At 48.7% G+C, this 21,200-nt stretch overlaps 1 pseudogene; it reads right to left on the bottom strand.

Moving 5' to 3' along the window:
- The window catches only part of LOC119365661, a 95,982-nt pseudogene that overhangs the window by 17,220 nt on the left and 57,562 nt on the right, over positions 1–21,200 (bottom strand).

Raw genomic sequence — 21,200 nt, 5'->3', positions numbered from 1 at the left:
GAGAGGAACGGTTTTCACTAAGGTGGCATGGCTATGTACCAATGTTGATTCAATATAGTGCAGAAGCTCTTACATGTTCACAAACAAGCACATTCTTTTTTCTTAGAGTTATCCTCTTTTTACTGTACAAATTTCATTTCACTTTGGCTGCAGATAAAAAGAACACACCTACATAAATATGCTACCCATAATAGCTATGATAACAGCAACATACCTTCTTCTTTAGACAGAATATAAATTTCTCAAAGTTTACCCGCCAAAGTACTTCATTCTCGGCAATCGTTGAGTTGAGCTCTTCATCTACCTCAAAGGCTCCGTGTTTCCGCTGATAAATAACGACACAGAGAATTACATGATGATAAAAGCAGTACATTGCATATTGTTGCCGCATTTGCCAGTTCCTACCAATACTTTCAGAAAATGCCTTTGCCATTAACAAACAATCTATGTATGTCACTTTGCCCTTTTCGATAAACAATAGGATGCCCGGAACAACAAATACCAAATTTTCCCATATATATAACATGAAGTCACTGCATAACATAGTGATGAAGATAAGTAAAAAGAGTACAACACCTTAGCACCAACAACTGCGTTATGAGGACAATCATTTGTTTTTGATGCATCCTCCATGCTGTATGGGATCTCAAAAAATCTTTCTGGGTCAGAAAGGATTGCAGTATTGACAACTTTCTGCTCAAGTGAAAGAACCTCCTCAACAGTCTATACCAAAGATACATTTGTCAGGTCATGTAACCGACCACCATGCACAGAACATAACAACTGAAGAAAGAACAGTAATACATTATTAAAGCATTGAGATCTTGGTACTAGTAATTAACCAGTTTTCACAAAGTGTACTCATGAGCTAAGAGTAAGTGATTTTCTCAACAGCCTGGCATAGAAAGGACCCGAAACTCCTTAACCACTAAACTAGCTAATTAGCCCTTTGCTAAGATGTCTAATGGCAAGACCAATAAACTAACCAGCCTAGTCAGGGTTACCAACCTTAGCATGCATTATCTGATGTAATAGTTTACAGTAGAAAACTATAAAAGTAATTAGGTGCCTATTAAAATGACCAGGAATGTCCATAACAGGAAACCGCTTTGCATACTTTTGGAACTCTTCTCCTCGCAGATGTAGACTGTGTGCGTTTGCGGAAACGTCTTACCCGATATAGGGCAACGTGCTGCATGTTAAATAGGCAGGGTGCGAGCCTGAGATACGCGTACAAGAGTTGGTTGAGATACAACTTGATGAAGAAGAAAGATAAGAGAGATAAGAGGATAAGCTAGCTAGTAGTTACAACAGAATATCTCATGCGCCTAGCTATCCTTGAGAAGTACTCAATCCTCCTGTACGTATTCTGTACGTGACACATACGGGACACAATCATGTGTTTAACACCCTCCCTTAATCACAGCTTGGTCAAGTTGAGATTACGTTTGAATTCTTCAAAACTCCGTACAGGCAATGCCTTTGTGAATCCATCTGCAACTTGATCTCTGGAGTGCACAAACCGAATGTCAAGTTGCTTCTAAGCAACCCTTTCCCTGACAAAGTGAAAATCAATTTCTATATGTTTTGTTCTAGCATGAAAGACTGGATTTGCAGAGAGATAGGTGGCACCAAGGTTGTCACACCATAGACATGGAGCTCGTGTGTTTTTCACACCAAGTTCTTTCAACATAGACTGAACCCATATAATCTCTGCTGTAGCATTTGCTAATGCTTTGTATTTTGCCTCTGTACTTGATCTAGAGACAGTAGCTTGTTTTCATGCACACCATGATATTAAGTTAGGTCCAAAGAATACATCAAACCCACCAGTTGACCTCCTGTCATCCAAGCATCCTGCCCAATCTGAATCAGAGAATGCACTGACAAGTGTTGAAGGTGACTTGCTAAAGTTTAGACCAATGCTCAAAGTATGTTTGACATATCTAGCTATGCCTTTTGCAGCAGTTAGATGAACAGTAGTGGGTGCATGAAGAAACTGACAAACTTTGTTAACTACAAAAGAAATGTCAGGTCTAGTAAGAGTGAGATATTGTAATGCTCCCACCAAACTTCTGTATCTTGTGCTGTCCTCTTGATTCAAGAGTGTCCTTCTGTGAGATATAGTTTTTCTGAACTGGATAGTGGAGTAGGAGATGGCTTACAGTCTTTCAAACAAGCCTTTTTTACCAGATCAGTTGCATACTTCTCTTGAGAAAGATGGAGTCCATCATTGTTTCTCTTTACCTCAATCCCAAGGAAGAAGTGCAAGTCTCCAAGATCCTTCAAGGCAAAATCTACACTCAAGTCCTTCAAGAGCCCTGTGATTGCTTCATTAGATGAGCTTGTCACAATAATATCATCAACATAGATGAGGACAAATATGCATGTGTTGGACTTGTTGTAAATAAACAATGAAGTGTCAGACTTGGAAGGAACAAAGCCAAGTGCCTGCATCTTGTGACAGAGACGTGAATACCATGCCCTTGGAGCTTGCTTTAACCCATATAGTGCTTTATCAAGTTTGCACACATCAGATGGAGCATTCTTACTTACAAACCCAGGAGGTTGCTTCATGTACACTTCCTCTTCCAGAACACCATGGAGGAACGTGTTCTGTACATCTAGCTGTCTAAGACTCCAGCCCCTAGAAACAGCAATAAACAAGACAAGGCGAATGGTAGCAGCTTTTACAACTAGACTAAACGTGTCCTTATAGTCTATGCCACATCTTTGTTTAAATCCCTTTGCAACAAGTCTAGCTTTATAATGATCAATGGTTCCATCATATTTTCTCTTAATCCTGAATACCCACTTGCAGTTAATCAAGTTTTTACCTTGCTGTGGAGGAACCAAATGCCATGTTTTATTTTTCTTCAATGCCATGTACTCTTCATTCATAGCTTTCTTCCATTTCTCATTACCAAGTGCTTCTTCAACCGTGTTTGGTTCACCTGGTTCTCCTGTAGAACAAATCATACCATATTTAACGACGTGTTTATAGTTCACAGGTTTCGTTACCCCTTTTTGTAGTCGTGTGCGTCGTGGTGATGTCGCAACCTCATCCATAGCCATAGCAGATCCTGTCTCCTGTACAGGAGTTCCAGCCGGAGCTGATCCCGAGGAGGATCCCCTGGGTGCAGCAGCGCGAGCTGTCCTAGCGGGATCTTCTGCGGTTTGTGGCTGAACTGCATTGCCTGGAGAGGCCATCGAGGATCCCAGCCTCTGGACCGGCCCATCATTGTGCAATGATGGCGAATCAACGCTGGGGGCCGCGTCAGGGCCTGCACCAGGGTCCGCATCGATGGAGCGAACTGGAGCCCGCCGCTTGTAGCACACCGGCTGGCCGCGGTAGCGCGCGCCGTCCGGGCCATCCATGCATCGCCAGTTGGCAGCAGGAGATTGGCGCGTCACTGGGTCCGCGTCGCGACTAACGAGAGGCAACCACGTGCCGCCTATGGAGCTGGGCACTGCGGCGCGTGCGCCTGCAGCCACAGCCTTTCCAGCTGTGCTGGATCCCGAGGGAGATCCCGCGTCTGCTGCAACCGATCCCGAGGGGGATCGGATTTCCTGACGCTGCACTGATCCCGAGGAGATCTTGTCTCCTGTTTCTGAACACATGAAATAAGGGCCAAAACTTGCTCTTTCTTCTTCATTTTTTTCGCCATTTGTTCCTGATTCTGGTCCTGTTTCATCACCACACGACTCATGCAACATATCAGCAGGATTAGTCAACAAGTGATCATCAGTATCGTTCCCCCCTTGATCACAACCGGTGAGATGTGAAGGCAAAAGAAGGATTTCTTTGCGAAGAAGCGCACCGGCGTTAGGATGAAGATCAGCAAAGGGAAACTGTGTTTCATTGAATACGACATCCCTAGAGATGTAGACTCGACCCGTGGAGACCTCGAGACACTTGACACCTTTGTGTTGAGAGCTATAGCCAAGGAACACACATTTGGTGGAACGAAACATGAGTTTCCATTTGTTGTAGGGACGAAGATTGGGCCAGCATGCGCACCCAAAAACACGAAGAGATTGATAGTTTGGTTTTTCATGAAGGAGTCTTTCTAGGGGTGTTTCATTATTTATGACACGACTAGGAAGAATGTTTATGAGGTGTACGGCTATGAGAAAGGCCTCATCCCAGAATTTGAGAGGCATGGATGGTCCTGCAAGAAGAGCAAGACCAACTTCAAATATGTGACGATGTTTTCGTTCGGCGGAGCCGTTCTGCTAGTGCGCATGAGGGCATGATATGTGGTGTGATATGCCAAGAGTTTGGAAGAAGGAGTTTAACTTCTCGTACTCCCCCCAGTCCGATTGGATGGCAATTATTTTGTTGTTGAACTTGCATTCAACAACAGCTTTAAAGTTTTGAAAAACTTGAAACACTTCCGATCTATGCTTAAGGAGATAAATCCACGAGAATTTACTATAGTCATCAATGAAACTGACGTAATACGAGTGTCTACCAACAGAGGTTGGGGCCGGACCCCATACATCAGAGAATATAAGTTGCAACGGTTTGGTAGAAACACTAGTAGATATGGGATATGGCAATTGATGACTTTTTGCTCTTTGGCACGAATCACAAATAGTTTCATTATGTCTCTCAACCACAAATGGGAGCTTATTTTTCCTAAGCAATTTTTCAACTAGAGAGAAAGAAGCATGTCCTAATCTATCATGCCACCGGGTTGATGAAAGCTTGGTAACACCATAGACTTGTTTATTGAATCTTCTACGCACCGGGATCAACGGATAAAGCCCTCAAACACATCTACCTTGATAGAGGATTTTCTTTGTTTCCTGGTCCTTAATCAAAAAGAAAAAGGGGTGAAACTCAAGGAAGACATGATTATCTAAGGCAATTCGGTGAACAGAAAGAAGACTTTTGGCAGCACTAGGAACATGCAAGATTTTCTTGAGATGAATATTGCAACTAGGGGTACTAAATATTGAATGACCAATGTGATTTATCTGCATACCTTCTCCACTGACCATGTGGATTTGATCCTTTCCTTCATGGTCACCTTCTCAAGTTCGTTGGTGATGTGGTTGGTTGCGCCGCTATCGACATACCAGTTGGTGTCGATGCCATAGGAGCCGTCGGCCGCCACAGCGATCTTGTCATCGTCTTGAGAGTCATCCTCGTCCTCATCATAACGATACCAGCAATCTTTTGTGGTGTGGCCCGGCTTACCACATATCTGGCAGCGAGGCGAGTCCAGGCGAGATCGACCAGAACCGCTGCCGCCGCCGCGGAGAGCCTTGTTGTTGGAGCGCCCGCCGTTGTTGCCGCTGCCACCAGACCGCCCCCTGCCGCGGTAAGAGCCGCAGGAACGACCACCACCATGGCTGCGGGTTGCAGTGTTTGCCGAGGACTTGAAGGAGTGGCCGCCCGCACCGTGGAATTGCGCCATGCGTTGGTCGAAGTTGCAGAGCATGGCGAAGATCTCATCGAGGGAGGCGGGGGAGACGCGAGCGTCGAGGGCTGAGACCAGGGGCTGGTACTCCAGATCCAGCCCATGGAGGATGTAGGAGATCAGCTCATCATCCTGGATCGGCTTACCCGCCGCAGCCAGCTCATCAGCGAGACCACGCATGTAGGCGAAGTAGGTGGCGGCGGATTGGGTACCTTTCTGTGCATTGATGAGGGAGGTGCGGATGTTGTTGACGCAGCTCAGTGACTGCGACGAGTACATGCCCGCCAGCGTCGTCCAGAGCGCGTTCGCCGTGGTGACCGCGATCACCGTGACCAGCACCTCCTTGGAGAGGTTGCTGAGGAGGAACCCGAGCACCTGCTGGTCCTCCCTGACCGAAAGAGGGTGGGGAGGGTTGGGCTCGAAGATGGCCTTGCTGTCCTTGTCCTTGGCGGTGCAGAGCTTGGCCGGCTCCGGTGACGTGCCGTCGATGTAGCCGAAGGCACCGGCGCCATGCAGTTGGGGTGTGAGCTGCGTGCGCCACATCATGTAATTTGTGCGGGAAAGCTTCTCGATGATCTTCCCATTGAGATTGGACTAGGCGACACCAGAGGAGGAAGACATGGTTTCGGCATAGGTGGAGGTGGAGGCTAGATGGGAAGTAGGAAGGCTCTGATTACCATGTGCGTTGGCGGAAACATCTTACCCGATCTAGGGCGACGTGCTGCATGTTAAATAGGCAGGGTGCGAACCTGAGATACGCGTACAAGAGTTGGTTGAGATACAACTTGATGAAGAAGAAAGATAAGAGAGATAAGAGGATAAGCTAGCTAGTAGTTACAACAGAATATCTCATGCGCCTAGCTATCCTTGAGAAGTACTCAATCCTCCTGTACGTATTCTGTACGTGACACATACGGGACACAATCATGTGTTTAACAGACTGTTCATCTCCCAGTGGATCAAAAGATGGTTCAGGTTTTGGGCAACGTTCCACATAACGTGCATACACAAGTCTGTTGAAGTTCATTCATATCTCTGCCCTTGCTGGTCGGATGGTGCCTGGAACATGGATGACCCATTATTAGGGAATAGTAATAGTATGGAGAAAAAAGGAAAGAGAATACCATCATAAGAAGAACAGTGGATGATCCAATAACAACTTCAACAAATTAAATGGACATACCTTCTGGCACTTTAGAGATTGTTTGTCCCACAAGTTGGTCGAATGTTAGCCTACCATTCTGAAGCAAACCCTCAATAAGAGCTTATGACTGCAAGATACATAAACTCCATGCATAAAAGCTACAAGTACTAAATGATTGTAGTCATAAATGTCAAAATGAACTTTATTTTCTTCTGAGAATGGCCCTAGACAAGATCACATAGTTTGTAGCAAAAATAGCACCAGAACTATTAGAATGTACATTCATACAACATATTTTATTTGTCAGTTTCTCAACTATCAGCCTATCACAAACCAATAATTACCAGCATATTTATGAAGCACCTAAAAATGATCAAATCAAGAATGTCATTGGCCCATCCCGAAGAGGAAAATTAAGGACTTTTTCCTCGAGTTCCATGATCTCCAAAGAGATATCTCCTGGCTGAACAGAGCCCTCATCATCCTTCTCCCTAAATCCAATGACGCCCGATCCCCCGCCGAATTTCGTCCCATTTCGCTTCAAAACGGCCCCATTAAAGGAGTCTCTAAACTTCTTACCAATCGACTCAAGCCACTTATTCCTCTCCTTGTCCACGCCGACCAAACGGGCTTCCTCTCTGGCCGCAACATCTCTGAAAATTTTCTGTACGCAGCTGATATCCTTCATTGATGTGCCAAGCGTAAAGCTCCTTCCCTGGTTGTAAATTAGACTTTCACAAAGCCTTCGACTCTTTTTGCTGGTCCTCCCTCCTTCGCACTCTTCGTACTCATGTTTTCCCACAACATTGGTGCGATTGGATCGAATCATTGCTCTGCACTGGTTCAACTGCAGTCATGCTTAATGGTGTCCCGGATAGATGGATTCGGTGTAAGAATGGACTACGCCAGGGTGAGTGATCCACTCTCGCCCTACCTCTTCATCATTATCGCCGACATTCTTCAGCAACTTATTTTCAAAGCCAATCAGGATGGGCTTCTCTTGCACCCTCTCAATCCCACCCTGCCCTGTTCGGTCCTTCAATATGCTGACGATACCCTCATTATTGTTAAAGCAACCCCCGAGGCTGCCTCGCACCTGAAGCGAACCCCAGATAATTTTGCAGCCGCCACAGGTCTCCAAATCAACTTTCACAAAACCACCTTCATCCCTCTTAATGTGGACTCGGAGCTTGCCACTAAAATGGCCTCTGACCTAGCCACTGACATCTCCTCCTTCCCCCAAACCTATCTAGGGCTCCCTCTCTCCCCCTACAAGCTGCCCCGTCGGCCTTCCAACCAATCATTGACAGATGTGATATCTATCTTTCTGGCTGGGCTACCCTCCTTCTCTCTCGTGGTGGTAAACTCGTCTTGTTGTCAGCCGTCCTAGATAGCCTACCCACCTACTTCATGCTCTGTTTTTCTCCTCCTATTAGTGTTCTTGAAGCCATTGATAAACACATACGTACCTTTTTTTGGTCTAATGATGAGATTTGCTCTGGGGCTAAATGCCTGGTTGTAACACCCCGGATGTAATTTACCTTATTTGTACTCCAACTCTTGCCGTTTCCGGCACTAAGTTATATTATTTCCTCATTGTCGGGTTTTTGTCTCCGTGTGTTTTGTCCTTGTCATGCATCTCATATCATGTCATCATGTGCATTGCATTTGCATACGTGTTCGTCTCATGCATCCAAGCATTTTCCCCGTTGTCCGTTTTGCATTCCGGCGCTCCTATGTCCTCCAGTTGTCCTTTCTACCTCTTTTCGTGTGTGGGATTAAATGTTTTCGGATTAGATCGATACTTGTCATGCGGCCTTGGTTTACTACCGGTAGACCGCCTGTCAAGTTTCGTGCCATTTGGACTTCGTTTGATACTCCAACGGTTAACCGAGGGACCGAAAAGGCCTCGCGTGTGTTGCAGCCCAACACCCCTCCAAACTGGCCCAAAACCCACCTAAACCTCCTCCATCTTCTGGAGCGTTCGATCACGATCGCGTGGCCGAAAACCGCACCTCATTTGGAGCTTCCTAGCTCCCTCTACCTCTATATATAGACCCCCCTTTCGAAATCACGGGTGAAACCCTAGAAAAGCTCCACCCGCCGCCGCCGGACAAAAATCCGCGCGCCAGACGTGTCTGCCCGGCTCCGCCGGACGAATCACGCCACGCCACGCGTCCCGGGCCGGTCCCCACATCGCCGCCGACCCCGCGGGCCTGCGAGCCCGTGTGAGGCCCTCCCGGCCCGCATCCTCGCCCGCGCCGCCTCCTTCGCCCCACCGCCCGCTAGCTCTTGCCGGGGCTGCGTGCCGCCGCCGCCGACATCGCCGCACCGCCGCCTTGCCCGGTCACCGCCGTCCCGTCCACGCCGCCTCGCCGCCCGTCCTCACCACTCCCGCCGCCGACGAACTCCGCCCGCGCCGCCCAAGTCCGGCGCCGCCGTCCGCCACCTCGCCGTCCGACCGGCCTCCTCTCCTCGGCAACTCTGGCGGCCCCGCGCAGCTTCTCCGGTGAGATCCGCCGCCGCATCGCTATAGTACCCCGCGGAGGAACCCTAGATCTGTTCTTGAGGGTTGACTTTTTCCCTCTCCTCTCGTTAATTTTTGCATTCTTTGACATGCCATAACTTCCTCATCGTAGCTCCGATTCGTGCGTGTAGCATATCAAAATGTTCGTCTCGACGAGTACATCATTTCATCTCATTGCATCATTTTCATTTGAGCTCATCTTGATGCCCGAAATGCTGTTGGAAGAGGGCTATGTGATGATTATTTCAGATCTGTTTCAGCGAATGGCCTTTTGTCATTTTTGCCATGTTTAATGTGTGCATGCTATGATCCTGAGCTCTACATGTGTTTTGTAGAATGCCATGCCATTTTTACAAGGGTGTATGCCATGTATTTTTGTGATCTTCGTGGTGACTAGCACAAGCATGCAAAGTAGCCTACTCAATGATGCTGATTTCAGGGACTTAGAATTTCAGTACGTCCTTGTCCTGTTTTTGTTTTATGCCATATGTTCATGTTGTTTCCTAGTGATCCGTGCCTCTTTTGAGAGTGATCAGTAAGGATGTTTTGTAGATATTGTGGTGCTCTATCCATCCGTTTCTTTGTTTGCAATTATGGAGCACCCTAGCTTGAGTCAATCGAGCTCTACTTTTGCTATAAAATGTTCCTGGCAGATTGTTAACATGTTTAGGAATTTTGCCGAGGTTGTTGCTATTGATCCGTGGATGCTATGTTGTTGTTCTTGCCATGTCTAGCTTCTATGCCATGTCTATTTGATGGGTGTATGCTCAGTTTGTCATGCAATGCCTCGTAGTGAGTGCATCGAGCTCGTAAACATGCCTACTTGTTAAATGTTTTGCCATGCTCCAGTTTTTCACTAAGTCTGAATCTGTTTATGTTTTTACTATGTTCACATGCTTGCAATTGTATTTTCTGATCCCTTTTGGCTCATGGTCACTAAGGGACTTTTGTTATATGCTTTGAGTAGCTTCATGCCATGCCTTGCTTTGCCATGATATGTGCCTGTAGCATGTAGTTATCATGCTCTAAACTTTGTTTTTCCTGCTGATAAATTCCTGACATGCTGTTAATTTCACTAAGTCTGAAACCTGTTATCTTTTGCACTTTTGCCATGCTTATTTGAACCTGGTAATGAGTGATTTAGCCGTAGCTCAGTGTTCATCTTTTGTCAAGCATCATGAGTGGATCCCTGACATGTATTTTGTTGTCATGTTTGAGTGCTGTAGCATATTTATCTTGATGCATTTAGAAGGCTACTTGCTGTTAATCGCAGACCGGTGCCATATTTGTTTTGCTTGCCCTTTCCAAACCGTTCATCCGATTCCGGTGATCTTTATATCGATTTCAACCGAAATCAACTCCTATTTCTAGTGGCACTCTTGGATTTCCAAGTTGAGGCCAGGTAAATTCTTTCCTTTCCAAATCTTGTATATGCATCGCATACCGCATCCCGCATATCACACCATGTTTGCATCATGGTGTTTGAGCATTGCATGTGGTTGATTGTGTTCCTTTTGCTTGTAGTTCTTGCTTGGGTAGAGCCGGGATACGAGTACGTGATCGAGGAGCCCGTTGAGTACGCTTTCGAGGATCAAGGCAACTCTGAGAACTTTGCAGGCAAGATGACCATACCCTCGAAATCACTTCTATCTTTGCTTGCTAGTTGCTCGCTCTTTTGCTATGCCTATGCTACGATACCTACCACATTGCTTATCATGCCTCCCATATTGCCATGTCAAACCTATAACCCACCATGTCCTAGCAAACCGTTGTTTGGCTATGTTACCGCTTTGCTCAGCCCCTCTTATAGCGTTGCTAGTTGTAGGTAAAGATTGGAGATCGTTCCTTGTTGGAACATGTTTATTGTTGGGATATCACCATATTATCTTGTTTATCATAATGCACCTATATACTTGGTAACGGGTGGAAGGCTCGGCCTTATGCCTGGTGTTTTGTTCCACTCTTGCCGCCCTAGTTTTCGTCATATCGGTGTTATGTTCCCGGATTTTGCATTCCTTACACGGTTGGGTTATAATGGGAACCCCTTGACAGTTCGCCTTGAATAAAACTCCTACAGCAATGCCCAACATTGGTTTTACCATTCACCACCTAGCCTCTTTTTCCCTTGGGTTTCCGGAGCCCAAGGGTCATCTTTATTAAACACCCCTGGGCCAGTGCTCCTCTGAGTGTTGGCCCGATCGAGTAGACTGCGGGGCCACCTTGGGGCAACTTGAGGGTTGGTTTTACTCGTAGGATGTCTCATCTAAGTGTGCCCTGAGACCGAGATATGTGCAGCTCCTATCGGGATTTGTCAGCACATTCGGGCGGTGTTGCTGTACTTGTTTTACCATTGTCGAGGATGTCTTGTAACCGAGATGCCGAGTCTGATCGGATTGTCTTGGGAGAAGGAATATCCTTTGTTGACCGTGAGAGCTTGTGATGGGATAAGTTGGGACACCCCTGCAGGGATTTGAACTTTCGAAAGCCGTGCCCGCGGTTATGGGCAGATGGGAATTTGTTAATGTCTGGTTGTAGATAACCTGAAACTTAACTTAATTAAAATGCATCAACCGCGTGTGTAACCGTGATGGTCTCTTCTCGGCGGAGTCCGGGAAGTGAACACGGTGTTGGAGTAATGTTTGACGTAGGTTGTTCTAGGATCACTTCTTGATCATAGTTGTTCGACCGTGCTTTTGCCTTCTCTTCTCGCTCTCTTTTGCGTATGTTAGCCACCATATATGCTAGTCGCTTGCTACAACTCCACATCATACCTTTACCTTACCTATAAGCTTAAATAGTCTTGATCGCGAGGGTGTGAGATTGCTGAGTCCCCGTGACTCACAGATTACTTCCAAAACTAGATGCAGGGACCGATGATACTGTTCCAGATGATATGACCGAGCTCAAGTGGGAGTTCGATGAAGACTCTCGCCGTTACTACGTGTCTTTCCCAGATGATCAGTAGTGGTGCCCAGTTGGGCCGTTCGGGGACTATGTTGCATTTGGGGTTTATCTTCATTTTGGTTCCATACTCGGACCTTGAGTGTATTGGATGAATGTAATGACTTATTTATGTATTTGTGTGACGTGGCAAGTGTAAGCCAACTACGTACCTTTCCCCTTTATTTATTTACATGGGTTGTTGTGAAGATTACCTCACTTGCGACATTGCTTTCAATGTGGTTATGCCTCTAAGTCGTGCTCCGACACATAGGAGATATAGCTGATGGGGTTATGTACCCAGGGTAGGGTCATGGACCTGATCCAAGTAACTTACCCTAGGACATCCTTAGAAGAGGTCGCCTTCCAGTCGACCAACGAGGATTCACTCGACTGGCCTGAAGGACTCGACCACGAAGACCCACTCGACCACCAGGAGGTCAAGAGGCACTCTGCACTGCAACGGCCTGTAATCAAGTAGACTTTATGATAGTAAAGGCCTTTATGTGGGGCGTTACCAGTAACGCCCCAGACTTAACTCACCTTAAACCCTCTCCTACGTGGGCTGGCTGGGGTCCTGGCGCACTCTATATAAGCCACCCCCCTCCACAGGCAGAAGGGTTCGGCACCTTGTAGTTCATACACTCATAATCCACTCGACCGCCTCCGGGCTCCGAGACGTAGGGCTGTTACTTCTTCCGAGAAGGGCCTGAACTCGTACATCCTTTGTGCTTACAACCTCTCCATAGCTAGGACCTTGCCTCTCCATACCTACCCCCCACTCTACTGTCAGGCTTAGAACCACGACAATAGCCGCATCGAGGGCGTTACAAGTTGGTAATCAGAGCCTTCCCCGACCTTAGGAGCCCCTTGCTTGATCGAATCGTTGACGTTGTTGAGTACGACAGTTGGCGCCCACCTTGGGGCCGGTGTTTTAGCGATTTTGTGGAGAAGTTGCGATTCTTCCGAGTACTTTCATCATGGTGTCTGCTGGAGTTTTGGTCGAGGGTCAAGAGATCCGTCTCGGCACTCTCACCTTCATCGCCGACGACTCCGCATGGCTCCAGGAGGCTCCACTCGACGTAGATGCGCTCCCCGTCCGCGGTGCGACGCATTTTCGCGCATGTGTCCGCGGCATTCTGCTGCGGCAACCGTCGACCCAGTATTGGTCGGCTCCTCCATCGTCCACCCTCCCGGTCTCCCGCCAGCGCAAGCGCTCAGGCCGGTCGAGGCTTCAGCGATGGGTGAGTCACGCGGTGGCTCGCCAATCGGCCACTACCCAAGTTGCGGCAATCGAGCCCAACGAATCTCTCTACGGCTTGTTCGATCAGTCGACTGGCTCCGTAGAGACTGCATCCGAGTGCGGAAGCAGTGATCCAGCGGCGGAAATCTTGATGGTCAACGGGCCCCACAGCCCTCCTGGCTTCGCCCGTGGTGGTGGAGCAGGTGATGGCGGTGACCCTGCACGAGGCTACGAAGAGTACCAGCCCGAACCACTCGACTCTCTGCAAAGAGAGGAACTTCGCCGCAGGAACGAGGATCCCCTGCGTATTCCCATCGCAGGAGAAACCCCCGAGGCTCGTGCCTTGGAGGAGGTGCGTCTGGCCAATTTGGCCGAGCGCACTCGACTGGAGAACCGTCAGCGAGCACTCGACGAGCGCGCGCGGCAACGAGTTCCCGACACCAGTCGACGTCAACTCTTCCCGCCTACTCAGGTATATCGAACCCCAATTCAGAATTTAGCAGCTGCGGCCCATATAGCAGAGTCCATCCAGCCTTCGCAGTCGGAAGCTGGCAGAGGTTTGCTGCAGATCAGGGATCTGCTCCGGGCAGCAGGAGATCAGAATTCAGCCGTGTCTCAGTCGCGCAACAGAATTCACAGTTGATCCGTCACTGTGAATACGGTTCAGTCGGCTCACAGCCCCAGATCGCCTCCGCGGCACGAAGGGCGCGAGAATCGGCGAGATCAATATGGCGACAGATTCGACCGGGATGATAGGCGTCGAGTGCCCTATTCCCCTCCGAGGGGTGGGTCTTACGCTCCTCGGCAGCCAGATGATAGGCGTCAGTACAGTACAGGACGTAGGGTTCCAGTTGACCCTAGAGAACCAGGCTTCGATGCGCAGTCCATTATCGTGCAAGGGTTGGTCGACCGGAACAGAGCCCATCGAGGCGCACTCGACAGAGATGTACCCACAAGCAGTCAAGTGCATGTTTTTGGTCCTGAATGTTTCAGCAGAGCTATCAGAGCCGCAGTTATCCCCCCCAATTTCAGGTTGGCAACAGGAGTCAGCAACTTCACTGGTGAGTCTAAGCCTGAAACTTGGCTTGAAGACTACCGAGTGGCAGTTCAGATTGGTGGTGGGAACGACGAGGTGGCCATGAAGCATTTGCCCCTCATGTTGGAAGGTTCTGCCAGGGCATGGTTGACTCAATTACCTCCTAGCAGCATTTACACTTGGGAAGATCTGTCCCGAGTGTTCGTCAGAACGTTTGAAGGGACTTGCAAGCGACCAGCTGGATTGACAGAGTTGCAAGTCTGTGTGCAGAAAGCTAATGAGACTCTCAGAGAGTATATTCAGAGGTGGATCACTTTGCACCACACTGTAGAGAATGTGTCCGATCATCAGGCAGTCTGCGCCTTCAAAGACGGCGTCAAGAACAGAGAACTGAGTTTGAAATTTGGTCGAACCGGTGACATGACCTTGAGTCGGATGATGGAGATTGCTACCAAGTACGCCAATGGCGAAGAAGAAGACCGACTCCGAAGCGGCAAGCACAAGCCGAGTCAGTCGGAAAAGGGAAACACCAGTCGGAAACAGAAGCGGAAGGCTGAACCGGCAGCTCCTGGAGAGGCTCTGGCCGTGACTCAAGGAAAGTTTAAGGGGAAACCAAAAGGATCCTGGAACCCCAAGAAGGTAAAGGATAAAGAAGGGAACGACGTGTTGGATATGCCATGTCACATTCACACGAAGAAAGACGAAGAGGGGAATATCATTTACCCAAAGCACACCACTCGCCAATGTCGACTCCTGATCCAGCAGTTTCAGGGTAAACAGTCTAAGGACAAGGAGAAGGAGTCGGACAAGGCCGAAGACAAAGAGGACAGTGAGGGAGGATATCCGCATATCAACTCCACTCTGATGATCTTTGCAGATGTGGAAAGCAGAAGTCGACTGAAAGTGATTAACCGAGAGGTGAACATGGTTGCCCCAGCAAAGGCAAATTATCTGAAGTGGTCTCAAACACCCATCACATTCGACCAATCTGATCACCCGACTCATATTGCCACCCCTGGGAGGCAAGATTTGGTGGTCGATCCAGTTGTCGAAGGCACTCGACTGACAAAGGTGCTGATGGATGGTGGAAGTGGGCTGAATCTGTTATATGCAGACACATTGAAAGGTGTGGGCATTCCGATGTCCCGACTGAGCACTAGTAACATGAGCTTTCATGGAGTTATACCAGGGAAGAAGGCCGAGTCACTCGGCCAGATAGCTTTGGACGTAGTGTTTGGTGATTCGAAGCATTTTCGCAAAGAAAAGTTGACGTTTGAGGTCGTGGATTTTCAAAGTGCATATCATGCCATTTTGGGAAGACCAGCCTATGCACGGTTCATGGCTCGACCATGTTACGTGTACCTCAAATTGAAGATGCCCGGTCCCAAAGGTGTGATCACTGTCACCGGTGATAGGAAAAAGGCAGAGGAGTGCTTTCAGAAGGGCTCCAAGATTGCCGATTCCCAAGTGACAGCGGTCGAGTTCGAAGAATACAAGCAAAACGCAGATCCGAGTGACTTGCTGCGATCCAAGAAGCCCGCCACAGAGTCTGCATTCCAGTCGTCCGGTGAGACGAAGCCTGTTCACATTCACCCGACCGACCCCGAAGCAGCTCCAACCCGCATCTCCACAACACTCGACCCAAAATAGGAAGAAGCGCTCATCCAGTTCCTCCGTGAGAACTGGGACATTTTTGCATGGAAGCCCGCTGACATGCCAGGTGTTCCCAGGGGACTGGCTGAGCATCGCCTAAGAGTCGACTCGTCTGCAAAACCAGTCAAAGAGCATCTTTGGCGGTCCGCCGTCCAGAAGAGAAAGGCCATCGGTGAAGAGGTGGCTCGACTGTTGGCGGCAGGATTTATCCGAGAGATATACCACTCCGAGTGGCTCGCTAATGTCGTCATGGTTCCTAAGAAGGACAAGTCACTCCGAATGTGCATTGATTTCAAGCACATCAACCGGGCCTGCCCGAAAGATCACTTTCCTCTCCCTCGCATAGATCAAATTGTTGACTCGACCGCGGGATGCGAGAGGTTGTCTTTTTTAGATGCTTACTCCGGGTACCGCCAGATCCGTCTGTACGGGCCCGATGAGATAAAAACAGCTTTCATCACTCCATTCGGGTGCTTCTGCTATATCACCATGCCATTCGGCCTCAAGAATGCCGGAGCCACATTTATGCGAATGATTCAGAAGTGTCTACTCACTCAAATCAGTCGGAATGTGGAAGCTTATATGGATGATATTGTTGTCAAGTCACGAAAAGGTTCCGACCTGCTCGCTGACCTCGCCGAAACATTTGCCAACCTCAGAAGGTATGATATCAAGCTCAATCCATCAAAGTGCACATTTGGAGTTCCTGGTGGAAAGTTACTCGGTTTTCTCGTTTCCGAACGGGGAATCGACGCTAACCCAGAGAAGATTGGCACTATTCTCCGAATGAAACGCCCTGTGCGAGTGCACGATGTCCAGAAGCTTACTGGATGCTTGGCCGCATTAAGTCGATTCATCTCACGACTCGGTGAAAAGGCACTGCCTCTTTACCGATTGATGAAGAAGGCTGACAAGTTCGAGTGGACTCCAGAAGCTGATGCAGCGTTTGCCGAGCTAAAAGCTCTGCTCTCCACCCAGCCGGTGCTTGCTGCTCCAATCAGCAAAGAGCCTCTGTTGCTCTACATCGCAGCCACAGGACAAGTCGTCAGTACTGTGCTAACGGTCGAGCGGGAAGAAGAAGGAAAAGCTCTCAAAGTTCAGCGCCCAGTGTATTATTTGTCTGAAGTCTTGACTCCATCCAAGCAGAGATATCCTCATTATCAGAAGCTTGTGTATGGAATATACATGACCACAAAGAAGGTTGCTCATTATTTCTCTGACCATTCCATCACAGTCGTCAGCGACGCTCCACTATCAGAGATTTTGCACAACAGAGATGCAACTGGTCGAGTGGCCAAATGGGCGATTGAACTTCTTCCCCTGGATATCAAGTTTGAGGCAAAGAAAGCCATTAAGTCCCAGGCGATAGCAGATTTCCTCGCCGAGTGGATTGAACAACAGCAGCCGACCGAAGTTCACTCGGAGCATTGGACCATGTTTTTTGATGGCTCTAAGATGTTGAATGGTTCCGGTGCTGGGGTTGTCCTGGTTTCCCCCAGAGGAGATAAGCTCAGATATGTGCTCCAGATTCACTTTGATTCCTCCAACAATGAGGCAGAATATGAGGCCCTCCTATATGGGTTACGCATGGCCATTTCACTCGGCGTCCGTCGCCTAATGGTCTATGGCAACTCGGATTTAGTGGTCAATCAGGTGATGAAAGAGTGGGACGTGAGAAGCCCAGCCATGACTGGATACTGCAGTGCAGTGAGGAAGCTGGAAAAGAAGTTCGAGGGGTTGGAGCTCCATCATATACCCCGACTGAAAAATCAAGCAACTGATGATCTAGCAAAGATAGGTTCCAAGAGAGAAGCCATTCCGAGTGGTGTGTTCTTGGAGCATATACACACTCCGTCAGTCAAAGAAGATCCTTTCACCGAAGAAACTCCGCAGCCCAAGAGCGCCACGGATCCGACTAAAGTTGAAATCCCAGCGGTGGTCGACTTGATCATGGAGGTTTTGGTGGTCATTCCCGACTGGACGATTCCGTATGTCGCATATATCTTGAGGAAAGAGCTTCCGGAGGATGAGGAAGAGGCTCGACAGATCGTCCGTCGATCTAAAGCCTTTACCGTAATCAAAGGACAATTATACAGAGAAAGCGCGACTGGAGTCGGTCAGAAGTGCATAACACCAGAAGAAGGTCGACTCATCCTCAATGATATTCACTCGGGGACCTGTGGTCATCATGCGTCCTCTCGGACCATCGTGGCCAAAGCATACCGAGCCGGATTTTACTGGCCCAAGGCGAATGAGATGGCAAAAGAGATAGTGGATAAGTGCGAGGGATGTCAGTTCTACTCGAATATGTCGCACAAGCCTGCGTCAGCTTTGAAGACCATCCAACTCGTCTGGCCTTTTGCAGTTTGGGGGCTGGACATGGTCGGTCCTTTGAGAACAGGACGAAATGGTTTCACGCATGTACTGGTGGCAGTCGACAAGTTCACCAAGTGGATCGAGGCTAAACCAATCAAGAGCCTTGACACCGGTACTGCTGTTAGCTTCATCAGGGAACTAATATTCAGATATGGAGTCCCGCACAACATCATTACGAATAATGGATCGAACTTTGACTCAGAGGAATTCAGAGCTTTCTGCGACTCCCAGGGCACACGGGTCGACTACGCTTCAGTCGCCCATCCGCAGTCGAATGGACAAGCAGAACGAGCTAATGGACTGATTCTTAAGGGATTGAAGCCTCGATTGATGCGTGATCTCAAACACGCGGCTGGAGCTTGGGTCGATGAACTTCCCTCTGTACTCTGGGGACTGCGGACCACACCTAATCGGTTGACCGGAAGAACTCCATTCTTCTTGGTCTACGGAGCCGAAGCGGTCTTACCAAGTGATCTTCTGCATAATGCTCCCCGAGTCGAAATCTACAACGAAGCAGAAGCTGAACAAGCGTGGCAGGACGCAGTCGACCTTTTAGAGGAAGAAAGGGAGATGGCTCTGATCCGGTCGACCATCTACCAACAAGATCTGCGCCGTTTCCACGCCCGAAATGTGAGAGGTCGAGCCTTCCAGGAAGGAGATTTGGTTCTCCGAGTGGATCAGCACAAACCACACAAGCTCGCTCCTTCTTGGGAAGGCCCCTTCATAGTCACCAAGGTCCTCCACAATGGGGCGTACCGTCTTTACAACGTCGAGCATAATTTCGACGAGCCCCGAGCTTGGAACGCGGAGCTACTCCGCCCATTCTACACTTAAGTTTTATCATTCGGATGAGTTGCAATAAAGTACTTTTGTAGTTCATGGACCTCAAAATAATAGTGTCATAGTTCCTCCATAATATCTGTCACTTTTTATTTTTGTCCAATAAAATTCCCCTCAGTGGGTGACTTAGCTGCGAATCCGTTTCGCCTAAGTTTGTAAAAATCCTACCGAGTGGTGAGCCAGACTCCCACTCGGAGGCTTAGCTGCAAATCCGTTTCGCCTAAGTTATCAAAATCCTACCGAGTGGTAAGCCAGCCTTCCACTCGGAGGCTTAGCTGCAGCCTCGTGCTCGCCTAAGTTATAAAAATCCTACCGAGTGGTAAGCCAGCCTTCCACTCGGAGGCTTAGCTGCAGCCTCGTGCTCGCCTAAGTTATAAAAATCCTACCGAGTGGTAAGCCAGCCTTCCACTCGGAGGCTTAGCTGCAGCCTCGTGCTCGCCTAAGTTATAAAAATCCTACCGAGTGAAGAGCAACCCTCTCACTCGGGGGCTTAGCTGCAGTCCAAGCACTCGCCTAAGTTATAAAAATCCTACCGAGTGAAGAGCAACCCTCTCACTCGGGGGCTTAGCTGCAGTCCAAGCACTCACCTAAGTTATGAAAATCCTACCGAATGAAGAGCAACCCTCTCACTCGGAGGCTTAGCTGCAGCCTCGTGCTTGCCTAAGTTATCAAAATCCTACCGAGTGAAGAGCAATCCTCTCACTCGGAGGCTTAGCTGCAGCCTCGTGCTCGCCTAAGTTATCAAAATCCTACCGAGTGAAGAGCAATCCTCTCACTCGGGGGCTTAGCTGCAGCCTCGTGCTCGCCTAAGTTATCAAAATCCTACCGAGTGAAGAGCAATCCTCTCACTCGGGGGCTTAGCTGCAGCCATGTGCTCGCCTAAGTTATAAAAATCCTACCGAATGAAGAGCAACCCTCTCACTCGGAGGCTTAGCTGCAGCCCTGTGCTCGCCTAAGGTATAAAAACCCTGCCGAGTGGAGAGCAACCCTCTCATTCGGAGGGCTTAGCTGCAGCCCAGTGCTCGCCTAAGTGGACTAAAGAATAAGTCGATTGCAGTACAGGCACCTTGCTTTGAACCTGCAAAAGACATTCCGAGCCGAAGGCAATCGTATTCAAGCACCAAATCCAAGTTTGAATCGACATCTAAAGGAACCGAAAGTGCTCAGGCGTCAAGCCTGTTAAGGTTTGTCGGTTACAATTCCACTCGGCATACCGAGGCAAATTTAAAGCGTCGAGCCAGAAGAAGTTTTTTACCCCTCCTGTGGAGGGCTGGAAGGTGCAACAAATTCATCAAGGTCAATCCCGTCGGCGATCCGAGTGGCAGCTGCAAGGAAAGTTTCCATAAAGGACCTGAAGTCATGCTTCTTGGTATTGGCCACCCGAAGGGCCGCCAGCTTCTCTTCTCGCGCATCTTTGCAGTGGACTCGGGCCAGACACAGAGCGACATCTGCACCACACCGAGCCGAGGACTTCTTCCACTCCTGCACTCGACCAGGGATCGTGTTCAAGCGGGCCATCAGCGACTCAAGGTCATTCTGAAGTGTCTCCTCAGGCCAGAGCGTCGAGTCGATGCGAGATGTGGCGGCCTTCAGTCTTGCGAGATAGTCCACGACAGCTACAACACGAGACTCCAGTCGGAAAACATCCATGGCAACTTCGTCGTTCACCGGAGAATTGACGGGGTCGAGGTTTGGCTCCAGTCGGCTGGTTTCTTCTTCAAAGTTTTGACAAAATTCTGCAAGGATGATCACTAAGTCAAGGGGATAGTCGAATGGAAAAAGCCACAATTGGAAATATTTGCCAAACATGGAGGTTTACCTTCAAGCATAAGAAACAGCTTCTTGGCAAGGCCACTCAGGAAGGCCTCCAGTTCAGTTTTCTTCTCAGTCAATTTGCTGACTTGGTCGGTCAGGGCAGCTTTATCAGTTTTCAGTCGACTGACCTCCTTGTTGGCAATCCCAAGAGCAGCTTTCAGATTGGTATTGTCTTGTTCGAGCTTGGTGACTGAAGC

Source organism: Triticum dicoccoides, chromosome 1A, assembly GCF_002162155.2.
Source record: "Triticum dicoccoides isolate Atlit2015 ecotype Zavitan chromosome 1A, WEW_v2.0, whole genome shotgun sequence".
Classification (NCBI taxonomy): Eukaryota; Viridiplantae; Streptophyta; class Magnoliopsida; order Poales; family Poaceae; genus Triticum; species Triticum dicoccoides.
Note: the sequence above shows the minus strand (reverse complement) of the source record. Positions and strands in the feature narration are given on the sequence as shown.